We start from the raw sequence: 19809 nt of genomic DNA on the forward strand, positions 1-19809 counted from the left end.
ACGAAAAGTAAAGAACAGGGCATAGAAAACGTCCAGGAGATGCGCAAATAATTTATGTGCAGTTTTAAAGAAAGCGGCCGATTCTGGGGATGCTGAGGCAATTTACGATGGTATTAACAAAGCAATTGGACCAACTGTCAGAAAAACAGCTCCTCTGAAGTCCAAGACGGGTGAAGTCATTACTGATGAAGGCAAACAAATGGGACGCTGTGTTGAACACTACCTCCAGTTGTATGCAGCCGAAAATGAAGTTAGCAAGGATGTATGTTACGTCATCAAACAAATGGAAAAACTAGATGCAATGCCTCCTATGGAAGAACTTAGTAGAGAAATAAATTCTCTTGCTAACGGAAAGGCCCCAGGTGAAGATGGGATCCCTGCAGAGGTTATTAAGTATAAAAAGCTGTTATTCTCAAACATTTATATTCACTTATCACAACCAGCTGGGAAGAAGGTTATGCCCCGATGAGAATGCGGAATTCGAGGATAGCTACTCTATGTAAACAGAAAGGGAACAGAAGTGCCTGTAACAATTACCGAAGCATTTCATTACTACGTGTACCCAGGAAAGCTTATGCAAGAGTCATCCTAATGCGATTACAAATCTTAGCTTCCAGAGTCTACCCAGAATCTCAGTGTGGCTTCAGGCCCGGCCGATGAACCGTAGATATGATCTTCTCCTTCAGACAGCTACAAGAGATATGTCGTGAGCAGCAGAGTCCACTTTATATTGCTTTCATTGACCTTGTTAAAGCGTTTGATTTAGTGAGCAGAAATGGGATTTTCAAACTGTTGCAGAAGATTGGATGCCCACCTAAACTGCTACAGATAATTGTCTCTTTCCATGAGAAAGCACAAGCAACAATCTGCTTCAACGGTAAAACATCAGAAGCATTCCCTGTTAATAGCGGTGTGAAACTGGGGTATGTGTTAGCTCGTACATTTTTTGGGATTTTCTTTTCCCTTCTGCTCAGGTTTGCCTTTGAAGACTGTAAGGAGGGAGTATAACTATATACGAGGCCAAGACCAAAGGAAATACAGTTGTTGAGTTGTTATATGCGGACGATGTAGCTCTAGTAGCGAACACAGAAGATGAGCTGCAGTAAATAATCAACAAATCATCAAATGTGTGAAAAATTTGGTCTACTCATGAGCCTTTAAAAGACTAAGATCATGGCGCAGAGCACTACCAACCCTCCATCCATCAGCATTGATGGCAATCCTCCCCAGGTAGTTGATGACTTTACCTACTTGGGACCCACAATATGTAGCAACTTGCCCATGGACACTGAAATTACTAACAGAATCCCAAAGGCATCATCAGTCATGGGTAGATTGAAAAACAGAGTATGAAACATCGGACGACTTACCACAAAAACTAAATTAAAAGTCTACAACGCTTGTGTTATAAGCTCCCTTCTCTATAGCTGTGAGACAATGACAACTCTTTCTAGGCATGAATCTCGACTCAACAGTTTCCATCTCCACTGTCTCCGGAAGATCCTTCAGATCTGTTGGAGAGATAGAGTACCCAACACCGCAGTCTTTCATCGTGCAAGCACAACCAGCATCTTTGCACTCCTGATTCATCGACGTCTAAGATGGTTGGGACATGTCAGGCGCATGGATCCTGAACGGATACCAAAACAACTGATGTACGGAGAACTTCAGGAGGGTGTGAGGTTAGTGGGACGACCGCACCTTCGTTTCAAGGATATCCGCAAGAGAGACCTGACCAAGACCAGAATCAATCCAAGTCGCTAGGAAAACATTGCAGATGGCCGTGTGAAGTGGAGAGTAACTGTGCGCAACGGCGTCAAGCTCTCAGAGGACGAACGCACACAGGAGGAGGTCAAAGCGAAGAGACAGAGCGGCTTCTGTTCGAAGTCCCTCAAATTTCACGTGTCCACACTGCAATAGGGACTGACAGTCTTGAGTGGGACGTTTTAGCCACAGCGGACGCTACAGACTGTGAACCAAGCGTGTTACACCATCATCTCTCAAGGATGGACGGATGACATTATTATTTTTGTTGAAGGTAGGGATAATGCCACTCAAGCAGAGAACTGTACGAACAGCGATATCCTGTCAAGAACCTATCTAGTCAACAGATGTTTTTTCGTCTTGTTGGGACACTTCAGGGAACTGGCAGTTTCAACTCAGGCAAAGCAGTCGCTGTATGACTTGTACACAAGAATCCGCAGATATTTCTGTTTTCGCTTTTTTTTGTGATGCATCCAAAATTACACGGTAATAATTTCCAGAAACGTGTACAGTTTTGGCAATGTGTACAGAAGCAAATTATGGCCAACCTCAACCACTTCTCCGATTTCTTTCAGAGGAAGTTCAGGTAAATACAAAGAGCACGGTTGGTCCAGCGAAAAGTTAGAAACATGGACCACCAGCATCAGTTAATTTCTGTCTGGGATGCTTGGTACTACAGTTATGGGCCCTTATTTCCTCAATGGTAGTCTTAATGATAGGGCACATAGCAAAAAGTGCTCACCTGAATTCTTCGTTATCTTGTGAGTGATGTGACGTCAAGAGCAAGAATGCTTAAGCAATTCCAACACGATGGACGTCCAGCATCGCCTACATGCATCTCGTCTTCCGAGTCGAAGGTATCTTACTAGATAGATTGACCGTGGAGGTACGGTGTATTAGCCTGCTCGGCTTGCTTGGCATAACTTTAGACTCTTCTCGTTGAGGATGCATGAAAGACATTGATTATCGCGATATTCTGACTACTCCATGGAACACGTTGACACGTATCGTGCTAACTTGTAATTCACTTCAGCAGACAAGACGGGAAGCAGCAAGCCGGCCGGTGTGGCCGATAGGTTCTAGGCACTTCAGTCTGGAACCGCACGACCGCTACGGTCGGGGGTTCGAATCCTGCCTCGGGCATGCATGCAAAGTCTCGGCACTTCGCCAGAAGATGATGATTATGTCACTCGTCGAAACGTCGCAGTTTGAAGACACCGCCACCCGCCTGGAAGCCCGAGAACTCTTCGCCAGCTGTATACGCCGGGAAAGCATACATTTACATTTAGGTTCAAGTAGTTCTAACTTCTAGGGGAGTGATGAGCTCAGATGTAAGTTCCATAGTGGTCAGAGCCATTTGAAGCTCTTTCTATGGGGGGCAGGCGGTTTGGGGGGGGGGGCGGTTTGGGGGGGGGGCGGTGAGTGGTTGAAGCGGCGATACGTTCTTCCATCCAAGGCGTCGTCCGTTGCATGACTGTCTACAATCACTACTTTGAAGAGATTTGAATGTTTTATCGCTTTTTGTGCCATGTTGGTGTATGCAAATGGTATTAATAATTCCCCTTTCTGTTTCTTAATAAGTTTCTTATTGTGTTTACGTGAATGCGTGATATGCATTCGAGAAGGTCTTGAAGAGAGGACGTGGGTTACGGAATAAAGACATAGGGTGCCCATTTAAAAGAACACGTGTTGATAATCCTTTCTTTGTAATGAACAGAAATACATGGCAGTAATGTTGAGCAATGTTCTCCTGGTAGCTAAACAACATTGGCTTGTCTAAATCTTTTTTACTTTGTTTCTGGACAAAAAGTTATTTGAGGTGGTCAAGATAAATGGACAACATGTGTATCGTAGTGCACTGGAGTTGTTGAGGTGCAGGATTTCGTTCAGTGTGTATGTAGGCTGTTTAGGTTTTCATGTTGGTAACGCCACGTAGTGCTCTGTATGAAAATCACTGACTGCGCTGTGTGCAGTCTGTGGCTGGTTGGACCCATTGTTGGAATATTTGCTTGTGTAGAGTTGGGCAGTTGGATGGGGACAGCACGTAGCGTTGGGCAGTTGGAGGTGAGCTGCCAGCAAAGAGAGAGATGCCAGAGATTTGAGCGGACGATCTGGACATGTTTCCTACAGAAAGAAGGAAATTTGTTTAATTGGATGTTACAAAATTATATATATGACTTTTGAACGCTATTAAGGTAAATACATTGTTTGTTCTGTATCAGAATCTTTCATTTGCTAACTATGTCTGTAAGTAGTTAGTGCCTTCAGTAGTTAGAATCTTTTATTTAGTTGGCAGTATTGGCGCTCACTGTATTGCAGTAGTTCGAATAACGAAAATGTTTGTGTGGTAAGTGATTCATGAAAGGTATAGTTATTGTTAGTCAGGGCAATTCTTTTGCAGGGTTTACTGTAAGTCAGATTGCGTTGCGCTAAAAAATGTTGTGTGTCAACTTAGTGATGATCAGAATAAGTAGACAGAGAATTGTCTGAGTACGTTCAGTTTTACTCAGCTGTCTTTGTATCAAATAACGTAGAACTCTACCAACACAGTCATTCATAATTCTTCTAAAGGGGCGTTTAAAGTGTATTATGTATCCATTTATACAAATTCTCAACAGTTGTATTCCATTTTAGACTTTTGATACTCCACAGGTCAAAAACATTTAATGAAAGTCATATTTATGTCCCTCCAAGAGGTTCTGATAACCTATATTTTAATTCGGTTGTAGACTTTTATCTATTCTGTCGTGCTGGCAGAACGGTTACGTATAATTTTATTTTTAACACCACTACTCCCTCCAGCCCTGCTCAGTGGAGATGATACCTATCTGGCTGTTGTGGTAGTAGTTACGTCACATGTCGATGATTGTTTCGACCGACACCAAAAGTGAATTTTGGTTTATTTTATCTGCACCTCTTAATCCAACCTAAATAGAACCTATCGCTTTCTACAGATTCAGAGTATGACGTGGATAATGCAACGGTCTTTTATGATCAGTTCACGAATTTTATGGATGCACTTTCTGAGCAGAAGTCCGACAAAACGCGAAACACCTGCAGTGCTCATATGACCATACTTTCTTTACTGAATCTATTGTTTTCAAAAACTTTCTCCTCCTGTAACGTGTACTTTAGGCTTCGTATTTAGTTGCTGAGCAAAACTGATTGTGGTTTGTCCATTATTTATGCATGTAGATAGTGTCAGGAAGTAAGACTTTAAACGACATGAAATGCAAAATCTGAAATTAAGAAAAAATTTAATTCAGTTTCAAAAGAAACTAATTGTGTGCTCAATGAAAACTATGTAACTAAAATTCACAACCGAGGTACATTATAACCATGCGTGATTAGAATCCCAACGTTTGACTTGGAATATCCACAAAAATAAATTAGTGCACTACTTGAAAGAAAACACCTGCTGGAAATCACGTATACTGTTCACTGAAAATGAATCTGCTTGCTAGCATGACAGCTGACAATCAAGAATGCAAGGTAAGATCTGCCCTGCAGTAAAAGTGACTTACGTCTTGCTTAGCGTGATGTTTTTCTGTGTCTGGAGTACATCGTCCTGTGACATAACTATTACTACAACATAGAATCAAGGCTTACTACAACAGCCAGATTGGTACCACCTCCACTGAGTAGGGCCGGAGATGTGTTAAAAATAAAATTATAGTTAACTGTTCTGCCAACACGACAGAAATAACGAAAGTCTAGAATCGAATTAAAGTACAGGTTATCATAAATTCTCGGAGGGATATAAATATGACTTTCATTAAATATTTATGATCAGTTCACGAATTTTGTGGAGTAGAAATCGGACGAAACGATAAACACCTACAGCGCTCATATGACCATACTTTCTTGTATGCACCCCGACAATTGTGGACATTTGAACGCGATCCGGTTATTATTAAATATGTCGAAGAATAAAAATCTGCACTTGCCAATAAGAAATGTCAGGCCTATGTGCTCTCCAGTTTCATTTCCGAAGATAGGACTTCAGACATCAGTGAATCTTCTTTCCTTTAGTATCTTGAAATCCAAACGCGGAAATTTTAGGTTAGAATTTACGGTAAATAAGTAAATATCGTGTGACTAGAGCCTCCCCTCGAGTAGATCGTTCGCCGGGTGCAAATTTTTCGATTTGACACAAATTCGGCGGCTTGCGTGTCGATGGGGATGAAATGATGATAATTAGCACAAAACAACACCCAGTCTGAGATGAGAAAATCCCCGACCCAGCGGGTAAGCGAACAGGGACCCTGAGGAATGACAGTCCATCGCGCTGACCACTCATCTACCTGGGGCGGATATACACTCCTGGAAATTGAAATAAGAACACCGTGAATTCATTGTCCCAGGGAGGGGAAACTTTATTGACACATTCCTGGGGTCAGATACATCACATGATCACACTGACAGAACCACAGGCACATAGACACAGGCAACAGAGCATGCACAATGTCGGCACTAGTACAGTGTATATCCACCTTTCGCAGCAATGCGGGCTGCTATTCTCCCATGGAGACGATCGTAGAGATGCTGGATGTAGTCCTGTGGAACGGCTTGCCATGCCATTTCCACCTGGTGCCTCAGTTGAACCAGCGTTCGTGCTGGACGTGCAGACCGCGTGAGACGACGCTTCATCCAGTCCCAAACATGCTCAACGGGGGACAGATCCGGAGATCTTGCTGGCCAGGCTAGTTGACTTACGCCTTCTAGAGCACGTTGGGTGGCACGGGATACATGCGGACGTGCATTGTCCTGTTGGAACAGCAAGTTCTCTTGCCGGTGTAGGAATGGTAGAACGATGGGTTCGATGACGGTTTGGATGCACCGTGCACTATTCAGTGTCCCCTCGACGATCACCAGAGGTGTACGGCCAGTGTAGGAGATCGCTCCCCACACCATGATGCCCGATGTTGGCCCTGTGTGCCTCGGTCGTATGCAGTCCTGATTGTGGCGCTCACCTGCACGGCGCCAAACACGCATACGACCATCATTGGCACCAAGACAGAAGCGACTCTCATCGCTGAAGACGACACGTCTCCATTCGACTCTCCATTCACGCCTGTCGCGACACCACTGGAGGCGAGCTGCATGATGGGGCGTGAACGGAAGACGGCCTAACGGTGTGCGGGACCGTAGCCCAGCTTCATGGAGACGGTGCACATACGGTTCACGTCCACGCTGTCGCGGCATGCTACCAGTGTTAAAGACTGCGATGGAGCTCCGTATGCCACGGCAAACTGGCTGACACTGACGGCGGCGGTGCACAAATACTGCGCAGCTAGCGCCATTCGACGGCCAACACCGCTGTTCCTGGTGTGTCCGCTGTGCCGTGCGTGTAATCATTGCTTGTACAGCCCTCTCGCAGTGTCCGGAGCAAGTATGGTGGGTCTGACACACCGGTGTCAATGTGTTCTTTTTTCCATTTCCAGGAGTGTAGTTTACGGTGACTAGTATTGATATCGAATGAAAGAATAAGTTTACTGTTACCAGTCACTGTTTATCTATCTTCACAACGCTTTTAAACCCCCATCATCAGGTTATTTACATTTGTTAATCTGACATACGTATGTATTGTGTTAAGGGGGAACTTGTAGCACTGTCTCGAGTAGTCACAGGTTCCTCTCACAATCGTAACACAGTACATGTAAACTGTCTTATTTTGTTACAAAATGTGACAGAGTACATGTGATGTGGTACGACAGTTAAAGGAACCTGGAGACACTGCCACAAGTTCTTCCAAATCGAAAAAAAGACACACACTTATGGCACAGTAACATATGTTAATCCACCTGGTTATGAGAGTTCAAACCTCGGAAAGGCGTAGTAGAAATAAATAAACAGTAACTGATAACAGTAAAATTGATGTTTCATTCATATCCTGAGCTCTGTTAGGATCGATGAACTGTTCTGAAATCATTTTAAATGGTTTAATTAGATTCTGGAGTAATCTATCGAAATTTCGTAGCTGCATGTCTATGTTGTCATCCTTTCTCTATTCAATCACGTATTCTAACAATTGTGTTCCTTGCCCTTTTCATTGATTTCAAGCAGACGAGCCCATACTCGTACACTACCAATGCAACAAAGATTTCATTTCAGAGACGGAAATGATGCTTCGCTGCTTACAAGATGTCGACAGTGAAGAACACGCTGATGTTGAAGTGTAGGCAGCCATTTGCGAAATTAGTTTCTCAACGTTGGTTTCACGAAAAGAGTTTAGCAGCTCAGAGCAGCGGTGAAAACTAGGCTTAACTGTGAAGGGTACTCAAGTGCGACTCACGACATGCTCTCGCAGGTTCAGTTCCACGAGTATCACTCAGTGAGCAGGGAAGTGCGGTAAGTAGGTTTTGGCAGAATTGAAGCAGGTAGCGTGTCGTGAATTGTGCTTGGATAGCTCGCATGTTATTGCAAGCGATTGGCAGAGATTCCGGTGTTAAGTTCAAATATAGGACACCACACAATTTTGTTGGTCTTCGACGCAATTGTCCCCGTAGCCGAGGCCGTTAACGCACTGTTGTGTGGAGGCTCTCGAAGCGCACGTAGCCGTTCCTATACGTGCTGGTGTGGAATGAGTTTTCACAGGAGCAGTTAGACGGGAAGGGGAGGAGGTGTGACAAAGTGGGATCTTACAGTGGTGCTGAGGGAGAGCACCGGAATCTGATGAGGTTTATTCCCCCTCACGGTGACACTGGCGGCCCCACTGGTGATATTCGAGAGTTAGAAGCTTAATATCGGCACCTGGTCTCATCCTCTCAATTCTGTCTCTCATCGTTATTATCTATGCGAGGATGACACTAAACCTCCACCACCCATAGTTGGTGTAGGAATGACGCTACTGTGACTGAGGAAGGAGTGCCCAGGCATTTGGGTGGTTCATCATGGTCCGAGACACCTCTGAGTCAGAAACACCAACTCGAGCTTGTACACGAGGCTTTGGTAAAGTGTTTTAACAGGTGATGTAGCTTTAACTGTGAAGTGATGTGTATGCGCACTGCCAACCATTTTAGCTACCTTCACTTTGCTATTGCGATACGTTTTCCTGATCTTAGTACAGACTGCAGAAATTTAGCCAGGAAGGGACAAACCTGAAATTTTTTAAGTAATTGATTGAGTGAGTTTGAAAACGTGTCTTATCTAAGAACTAATACTGGCGCAGCAGAATAAAACTTACTTTGTCTCTAACGATTGATAGTTAGCCATTTCGCACATTTAAGGCAGTTTACTTCAACTCCTAAACAGAAAGCGTATTTCAGTAACACATCAAAAGTACATCTTTCATATTATTAGGAAGAGTATGGATATTCAGCAAGTTAAAATGGAATCTAGAAAATATTCGCTAAAAGTTGTTGACAATCTAATAGTATTAGGTTGACACTGGAAATTAACAATATGGTATCCAAAAAAGATTCTTTGAGAATATCCTATTCAAGATCAACAATATATCTAAACATTACGTCACGTTAATGCTTCCTGAGGAAAAACAAATAATAATGTATTATAAGGGCCGAAATCCACTACCTGAAGATTGTAGGTAGTCGAATTCGAGAGCTGGTGGAGTTGCTCTGATAGGCTATACTTGCAGTTCAAAACAACGGGCAGCGAATACTTTCCAGAATGAGATTTTCAATCTGCAGCGGAGTGTGCGCTGATATGAAACTTCCTTGCACATTAAAACTGTGTGCCCGACCGAGACTCAAACTCGGGACCTTTGCCATTCTCGGGCAAGTGCTCTACCATTTGAGCTACCGAAGCACGACTCACGTCCGGTACTCACAGCTTTACTTCTGCCAGTATCTCGTCTCCTACCTTCCAAATTTTCATATCAGCGCACGCTCCGCTGCAGAGTGAAAATCTCATCCTGGAAACATCCCCCAGGCTGTGGCTAAGCCATGTCTCCGCAGTATCCTTTTTTTTCAGGAGTGCTAGTTCTGCAAGGTTCGCAGGAGAGCTTCTGTAAAGTTTGGAAGGTAGGAGACGAGATACCGGCAGAAGTAAAGCTGTGAGGACCGATCGTGAGTCATGCTTCGGTACCTCAGATGGCAGAGCACTTGACCGCGAAAGGCAAAGGTCCCGAGTTCGAGTCTCGGTCGGGCACACAGTTTTAATCTGCCAGGAAGTTTCAGTGAATACTTTGTCAGCAGATAGGATTATAAGATCAAGATAAAATTTAATGTGTTAGATTGCAATTGTTTCTGTGTATATGAGGTTCGTTTCCCTATTAAGGGATTTGGGGAATGAGCGTGAGGCAAGGTTAGAGGCGTTACTGGCACGTGACACTGAGTAGGCGGAGCAGACACAGACGGGGAATGACCATAGCAAAGATATGAGCTGAAAATGGGTAAATCTAGTGAGAGAAGCATCTTTGACAAAGTGCAGATTATTATCACGCAGAGTCTGTGAATGAGTATCTTCAAAACGGCGAAGCTGGTTAAGTGTTCACGTGGTACTTCTGTGAGCATCTACGGAAAGAGTTGGACGGATAGTGAACCTCCCACTAGGAGCTAAATGGTAGGACGTCCATGACGTAGGGTTCGGAGGCTTGTCTGCCCTGTAAAATAGGTTAGATGGTGGTCTGTGGCGTCTCTGCCGAAAGAGCAGAGTGGTGGTACTTGGGCAAGTGTTTCAGAAAATACTGTTCATCGTACGTTGTTGAACATGAGGCTCTGCAGCAGACAACCTCTACGTGTTTACGATTCCAGAATGCACGAGACCATTGGTATTCGACAGTCGATCAATGAAAGCGTGTCGTCTCTTCGAGTGAACCAGATTTTTGCTAAACGGGGTCGATGGTTGTCTCTATAAACGCCGTCATCGAGGTGAACGGCGGCTCGAAACGTTTAGCACGCGTTGACGCATGCTAGCGGAAGCACCGCTATGTTAGGGGAGATACACTATGTGATAAAAAGTATTCGAACGCCTTAAAAAAACATGTTTTTCATGTTATGTGCATTTTGCTCCAACTTCTGCCAGGTACTCCATATCAGCGACCTCAGCAGTCATTAGTAACCATGAGAGAGCAGTGGGGCGCCCTGAAGAACTCACGGACTTCGAAAGTGGTCAGGTGATTGTCTGTCACTTGTCATACGTCTGTAAAGAGTTTTCCACAATCCTAAACATCCCTACGTCCACTGATTCCGATGTGATAGTGGAAACGTGAAGGGACACGAACAGCACTAAAGCGTACAGGCCTACCACGTCTGTTGACTGACAGAGACCGCCGACAGCTGAAGAGGGTTGTAATGTGTAATAGGCAGACATCTATTTAGATCACCACACAGCCATTGCAAACTGCATCAGGATCCACTCCAAGTACTATGACAGCTACGGGGCAGGTGAGAAAACTTGGATTTCATGGTCTAGCGGCTGCTCATGTGCCACACATCACGCCAGTTAATGCAAACGACGCCTCGCTTTGTGTAAGGAGAGTAAACATTGGACGACTGAATAGTCGAAAAACGTTGTGTGGAGCGACGAATCACGGTACACAATGTGGCGATCCGATGGAAGGGTGTGGGTATTGCGAACGCGCGGTGAATCTCATCTGCCACATTATGTAGTGCCAACGGTACATTCGGAGGCGATGGTGTTATGGTGTGGTCGTGTTTTCCATGGAGGAGGCTTGCACCCCTTGTTGGGGTGTATGGTACTATCACAGAACAGGTCTACATTGATTTTTTAAGCATCTTCTTGCTTCCAACTTTTGAAGAGCAATTCGAGGATGGCAATTGCATCTTTCGACACGGTCGAGCATCTGTTCATAATGCACGGCCTGTGGCGGAGTGGTTACTCGACAATAACATGTAATGGACTGGCCTGCTCAGAGGCCTGACCTGAATCCTACATAATACCGTTGGGATGTTTTGCAACGCCGACATCGTGCCATTCCTCACCGACCGCCATCGATACCTCAGTGTAGTACTCGGTGAAGAATGGGCTGCCATTCCCCAAGAAATCTTACAGCACCCCAATGAACGTATGCCTGCGAGAGTGGAAGCTGTCATTAAGACTAAGGATGGGCCGACACCATATTGAATTCCAGCATTACCGATGGAGGGCGCCACGAACATGTAGGTCATTTTCAGCCAGGCGTCCGGATACTTTTGATCACATAGTGTACTCTCCTGCGCTTGCATGTGACGTGTAGTAGAAATGTAAGACACACTGACAACTGTGAACTACCTGCATCCTTTCACACTTGATATCTTCCCCGACAGCGATGTCAGCCATCACCAGTGTACCTCTCCGTGTCTCGGAACCAAAACTGCGCTGTAATGGCTGGAGGAGCATTTTAGTGAACTCAGGTTGATGTCTCGGCGACCTAATTCGCGTGATGTAAATCCTATGGAACCCATCTGCGTCGCCATCAACACGTACGCAAAACAGCGGCACGTTACTTACGCGAATTACATGACAAGCGCCTTGACATGTAATTACACAGCCGGCCGCTGTGGCTGAGCGGTTCTAGGCTCTTCAGTTCGGGACTGCGCTGCTGCTACGGCCGCAGGTTCGAATCCTGCCTCGGGCATGGATGTGTGGGATGTCATTAGGTTAGTTAGGTTTCAGTAGTTCTAAGTCTAGGGGACTGATAACCTCAGATGTTATGTCCCATAGTGCTTGGACCGATTTGAATTTTTGTAAATACACATACCTCCAAAAGTCTACAAACAAACTACCGGATCCCTGACACGCAGGATTAGTGATGTATTTCGTTCCAAAAATGTATAAACAAGTTATTAAGCAGGTGGTCATCATGTTTTGGCTCTTAAACGTATATATTTTACATTCACGCCCTTACAACGTTATTTATTACTGTTAGTTTAGGATCAAAGTCTTCATTTACCTTTCACAATTGGTCAATATGCGCTCTACCAGGCTCATGACAAACATCCAGGCGATTTTCAAACTCCCGCGCCCGGGTTCCCGCGTTCGATTTCCGGCGGGGTCAGGGATTTTCCCTGCCTCGTGATGACTGGGTGTTGTGTGCTGTCCTTAGGTTAGTTAAGTTTAAGGAGTTCTAAGTTCTAGGGGACTTAAACGTATATATTTTACATTCACGCCCTTACAACGTTATTTATTACTGTTAGTTTAGGATCAAAGTCTTCATTTACCTTTCACAATTGGTCAATATGCGCTCTACCAGGCTCATGACAAACATCCAGGCGATTTTCAAACTCCCGCGCCCGGGTTCCCGCGTTCGATTTCCGGCGGGGTCAGGGATTTTCCCTGCCTCGTGATGACTGGGTGTTGTGTGCTGTCCTTAGGTTAGTTAAGTTTAAGGAGTTCTAAGTTCTAGGGGACTGATGACCATAGATGTTAAGTCCCATAGTGCTCAGAGCCATTTGAACCATTTTTGATTGTCAAACTCATGCCATACTTTAGTGACCATGTCCGCGGTTATTGCAACGCTTAGGGTCGTGAAGTTGACAGAGAAGACACATACAGTTTTTCACAGTCTCCTACAAAAAGAGAAATTCATATACCTTGGAGGTCGATGGTGCAGTGCGAGATCTGTACGCCCCTCACGCCCGAGGTAGCTGATTCTTAAAAATGCTCTTTCTTGTACCAGTGCGATGTTCCTCCATTTGTTTGCACAGCTGAGTAAAAATCCAGCTGTCCAACGTACCCAGGTACCTGATACCTGCAATCATATTTTCCATGAAAAAAAGAAAAAAATACCGTGAATCTTTCTAGGGAAACTTCGCAAGATTTGGAGACCCACACTCGCATTCCGCTATGATACGTGGATGCCATGTTCCTGTAAGTCCTACGTTATGACCATTCATTTCCCCACTTAAATGGAATATAGCTTCATCGCTAAACATTAAACATGAAAGATAATCGTTATTTTAAATCTCCACACCCAGAATGAATTGACAGAACTCTAAGAGTAGTTACTAGTATCACGAAGGTAATTGAATCCCTCATGGTGTGAAACACGAACATTGCTCTAAAATACGACAAATACATACAGCAACAAACGTTTTGTACTTCTCAGTTAAGTCATGCAGGTGTGTTGCTATGGTGACTGTTCCCGATCGAAAGGTCACCCCTGTCCTTGTTTGCAAATCTACACATGAGGCCTACCTATGGGTAGAAAGTTGTATTCGAATGGACTGCAATATTTCAGTTGAAAGTGACGCACCAGTAAGGATGCATTAGAGACGTTTGTGGAACAGTGGAATGAATATGCGTCATGCCACGAAGACTAATGATCAGGTACACATCCCCGGAAAGCTTGACAGCTAGGGAAGTCGCTCAAGAGAAGTTCCTCGACGTGCGTACCGGAGTCAAAGTGATTCGGTGGAGGCATGGAATGGGTTCCAATTGACAGTGTTGGAGACTACACCGCACGGGGCTTCCAAATAGTTATACATTCATGCTCATCAACGAAGGATAATTGCAGAATGTGGTGCCACACAACGTGGCACTACACAAAACTGGTACTAATACCGCAGCCACATAGAGAACACACACTCGTCCACGATAGCAGCTTGTTGGGGCCATGTGTTATTATCCATCAGGAGGAAGGTGGGACCCACTCCACCCCTTAAAATGAAGACATACTGGTGCAAAATGACGTTCCGACACACCTGACCTGTTACAGTTCCTCTGTCAAAGACATGCACCAATCATAATCCAACCCCACACCATCAAACCACGACCTCCATGCAGATCCCTTCCAAGGACATTATAGAGTTGGTATCTGGTTCCTGGTTCACGCCAGATGAAAACCTGGTGAGAATCACTGTTCAAACTATACCTGGACTCGTCCGTGAACATAACCTGGGATCACTGTTCCGATGACCATGTACTGTGTTCTTGACATGAGGCTTTATGGGCTCCCCTGTGGCCAGGGGTCAGTGGAATGCACCTTGCAGGTCTCTGGGAGATTAAACAATGTCTGTTTAGTCGTCTGTAGACTGTGTGTCTGGAGATAACTGTTCCGATGGCTGCGGTAAGGTAAGAACAGGGTTACCTGCGAGCACTGCGAGCACTGATGGTGAGATATCGGTCTTCTTGTGGTGTTGTACGCTGTGGACGTGCCATACTGTAGCGCATGAACACGTTTCATGACTGCTGGAATCGTTGCAATAGTCGTGAGATCATACATTGTGGCACAGGGAGGGCCCGTGCTACGATCTACTGTGTTTGACCAGCCTCCAGTCGCCCTAGTATTCTATCCCTCATAACGTCATCAGTATGTGTTCTTTGAACCATTTTCAACACACAGTCACCATTAGTACGTCTGAAAACGTTTTGCACACTTACTCGCTACACCATACTCTGACATGCACCAACACACCTCTGCATATGTGGACTGCTGCCAGCGCCACCGTGCGACGACTGCAGGTCAAATGCACAGCATGTTCATACCCCATGGTGATTTAAACCCGGAAAACGCCCACCAGAGCGTTGTTTCACCATGTATCAGCAATATCCTTAATTTATTAGCATGAGTGTACATTGATTTAAACAAAACCGTAAGCCATACGAAACTGTTTAACGTTTCATTTGTAACAAACTTGAGTACTTACGCATATCAATTATTCATTGCAGGATCGAGACATCTGATTATCGCTCGCTCCCATCACCCACTGCACATACACTTCCCACCTCCTCTCTGCGTTTACAAAAAGCTTCGATAATTACCAAGCGTGCGAGTCCTGGTTTCCTTGGCCACACATTCGCGGCTCTTACGGATTCATATTTACTGCGGCAGTAGATATTGATTACGTGTAGAAGTAGGAGGCGGCGACAGAGCTGGGGCGGTGATAATAATAAAATTCCATTTCCTGTCCCCCGGCGGTCCCGGGGCGCTCTATAAACAAGCATTATTCAGACCACGCCGAACGTCTCCGCAGAGACACTGCGAGGACCGAACACGCTGCACGCTACACGCTACGCGCTACACTCCGACGAGCTGAGAAAGTCAGGATCAGTGCACACGAAGGGCGCAATGGCCTGTATAGTGCTATACTCTTCCTCTGTAAGTAGGCTGTTTAGGTTTTCTTATTGGTAACGCCACACGCCACGTAGTGCTCTGTATGAATATCACTGGCTGTGCTATGTGCAGTCTGTGGCTAGTTTGCATTGTTGTCTGTCATTGTAGTGTTGGGCAGCTGGATGTTAACAGCGCGTAGCGTCGCGCAGTTGGAGGTGAGCCGCCAGCAGTGGTGGATGTGGGGAGGGAGATGGCGGAGTTTTGAGAGCGGATGTTCTGGACACAGACAGTAAATTTGTAATATTGGATATCATGGACTGATATAGATTTTATGACTTTTGCACACTATTAAGGTAAATACATTCTTTGTTCTCTATCAAAATCTTTCATTTGCTAACTATGCATATCAGTAGTTAGTGCCTTCAGTAGTTTGAATCTTCTATTTAGCTGGCAGTATTGGCGCTCGCTGTGTTGCAGTAGTTTGAGTAACGAAGATTTTTGTGAGTTAAGTGATTTGTGAAAGGTATAGGTTATTGTTAGTCAGGGCCATTCTTTTGTAGGGATTATTGAAAGTGAGATTGCGTTGCGCTAAAAAATATTGTGTGTCAGTTTAAGCACAGCCTTGTACAATTTTTATAAGGGGACCTTTAACCTCTAACGCGATTCCACGGGCTAATGCTCTGGTTTGAGCAGTCTCCATCAAGCACGCCGACGTCGTACAAAAAACAGAGATAAACAGACTTACTCTCTAGCTTTCCTGCCGTGGTAATATACTTCCATAAGCTCCTTGTTTTTGAGAGAAAAGTGCTTCGGAATATCTTCGGTCCGTTTCTGGATGCAGATACAGGGGAATGGAGGATCAGATACAACCAAGAGCTTGAGGAACTATACCAGCAGCCCAACATAGCAGGAACTGTGAAAGCCAAACGAATGCAGTGGCCGGCCATGTGGCCGGATGGAGGATTACAGATGGCCACGGAAACTCCTGGATTTCACACCTATGGGAAAGAGACCGCCAGGGAGACCCAAGAGGCGTTGGGGGAATCGCCTACATGAAGATTTAAACCAAGTGTCAATAGATGTGAACGGATGGCGGATAGCAGAATACAGTGGAGGAGGAAACTTGTAGGAGCGTGCGGTCCACTGGGCCTGATAACGTAGTGGTAGTAGTAGTAATATCTCTAAACATAGCAAGAATTACCATCGCAAAGATTAATAGCCGCAATGAAAAGTGACTGTATGTTCATAAACCCTCCGCCAGTATGATTTTTGAACTGAAACAATTGATTGACGATATTTATAGGTGTTTTGAGTAAAAAAGAAAATATTTTAGTAGGTGATAGGCTAGAAAAATACGAGTAAAAAATTCCAAAATTACATCTACATGCATGTTTCGCAAAGCATCGTAAGGTGCATGCCGGAGGGTACCTCGTACCGCTACCAGTCATTTTGTATCCTGTTCAACTCACAAATACAGCGATGGAGAAACGATTGTCTAAAAGCCTCCAAACGAGCCCAAATTTTTCCAATCTTATCTTCATGGTCCTTACAAAAAATATACTTTGGCGGCAGTGTAATCGTTGTGCAGTCCACCTCAAATGCCAGTTCTCTAAATTTGCGGAGTAGTGTCTTGCGGGAAGAGGATTGTCTTCCTTCCAGGGACTGCTATTTGAAGTCACGCAGCATCACCGTAATACATACGTGATGATTGAACCTACTGGTAACAAATCTATCAGCACCCCTCTCAACTGCTTCAATATCACCCTTCGATTTGACGTAGCGCAAATCCCAAACACTAGAACAGTATTCAAATATGGGTCCCTCTAGGGTACTATACGCTGTCTCCTTTATGGATGAACTCCACTTTTACAAAATTTTCCCAATAAAATGAACCACTATCTCATTTTGATCTAAATTTATCAGGAATGTGTACATGTGTTTCCCAGACAATTTTTGATGTTTGCTTTGCAAGGTCGGCGATTTAAGATACATGCAATAAAACGAAGTGGAGCGCTCGCATTCCCTGCTACCAACATCATGTGCTCATTCTCATTCTATTGTAAATCGCTTTGAAACGCTACACCTAATTATTTAATCGGAATGTGTCAATCTACACCATACTTATTCCGTATTCCAATGTTACTGGGCTGTTTTTTCGGTCCTCCGCGTCATCTTACAATTTTCTATATTTAGCTCAAACTGCATATGCATTCATTTTATGTTAGTTATAGAGATACATCTGACAGAGCGTAAGCCAAACAAATGCTCACTCTAGGAGTTAAAAAAAAAAGGCAAATGATTACGGCTGAAGCTCATTTTCACAAATTCCTCATCCTGAGTCAATGAACCTTCGAATTGTCCTCAGAACACCACATGTAAGTCTTCTAAGGTTGTCTTGGTGTTTCTTTTTTTTTGGGGGGGGGGGGGGCAGCACTATTAATAATCTGTTCAGTTCGTATCTTATGCATACTTTTTCGTCTTAGTCAGTTTTCTACCATGCCCACAAGCAACAATCTAAAGAGGTAATGCCTGGGGACATTGGTGACCAAGAAATGTTAACATTTCTACCGATCTACCTCATTCTGAATGTTAAATGTACATGATGTACCTGACCACCCATACATGTAGTCAAAGGGATCTCTCACACAAATGCCCGAAGATCATATTCTAGATAAAACAATTGAAACTCCAAGCAGGAATATCAACAATGTAGAAAAACACAGATTGCTAGTTATTATATAGATACATGGTAAATTGCACACAGGCGCAACTGAATAACACTTACGCTTAAGCTTGTGGCCATAGCCTTCGTCGGAAAAAGAGAAATACACACCATTCGTCCACACAAGCGATTTCTGTTAGGAGTGGAATAGGAATGCCTTGCCACAAGGACCATATCCCTGTGGAAGGCCCAGGTACAAGATGTCCTAATCTACCTACCCAACACATCCTATCCCAGACCTGTCGCAGGTTTATCCTACCCCATCAGTTGCTGGGCACCCTGTAAAAGGAGCCCTTTCATTTACCTTCTCTGACGCAATCATTGCACAACTTTTTATAACGGTATACCAACCGGCTGATCACCAGGGTGAACAGCCACTGCCGAGCTGTGACCAAAGGAACCTAGACCATCTTGTGGCACAGCATATAGCTCAACGTAACATCCTTGATTTCAATGGCTAATTCGCTACCTAAGCCATCTGAGACATCCTCTACACCACCAGCTTTTCTGGACTACACAGATGGGAACTATCCTTACATTCTCTGCCTTCGTAATTATTCTGACCTCAACCTACGGTAACATTCTGTCGCCACAACCTGCACCCAACAAATTCCACCCTCTCTGTCCTATCACCTCCTTCTCACTCCATTCTCTTACACTCGTTATTTGGCACCGTCTGCCAATGTACCCACCTATCTTCCTCTGCTTCTCTCCTTTCTCGCTCTGTTTTTCCCCACCTCCCCACCCCACAACTTCCTATTGCTGTGCCTGTTGGCATTCTAGTCCTTCCACCAGAACAACAATCCTCTCCTCCCCCATGCTACACTGCTATTCCTTCCTCTTCCCCCTCTCCACCCCCTAAAGACTGCTGCTCCCATCACCGGCCGAAGTTGCCGTGTGGTTCTAGGCGCTAGAGCAGGGCCGCACAAACATGGAAAACCGCACGCGTGCAAAGTTGGTTCAGCGAGTGCCTGCACAGTGGATCGGTTCAACTCAGCATACTTCGCCTCAACTCGGCTTGCTACACGAGGCCGACGCTGTGCGCTGCCAGACGGCTTAGTCAACATTGAAATACGTAAGCGCAAGACAATTACCGGAATAATGGAACCATCAGCTCCAAAAAAAGGGAAAATTGCCGAAAGTCAATTTAAACTGGAATGGGAACTCTCCTACTTTTTTGTGCGTTGTGACGATAAAGCCAAATGTCTACTCTGCGGTACACTAATTACGTGTGTCAGAAAATCGAGTATTGAAAGGCACTCCAGCAAATTGCAATCAGAAAAGTATAGTGATATAACAGGGGATGCCAGAGAGGAAGAATTACGGACGTTGCAAACTCTTGCAGAAGAGAATTCCGTATCTACAA

The sequence above is a fragment of the Schistocerca gregaria genome, chromosome 8, assembly GCF_023897955.1.
Source record: "Schistocerca gregaria isolate iqSchGreg1 chromosome 8, iqSchGreg1.2, whole genome shotgun sequence".
In the NCBI taxonomy this organism is placed as follows: Eukaryota; Metazoa; Arthropoda; class Insecta; order Orthoptera; family Acrididae; genus Schistocerca; species Schistocerca gregaria.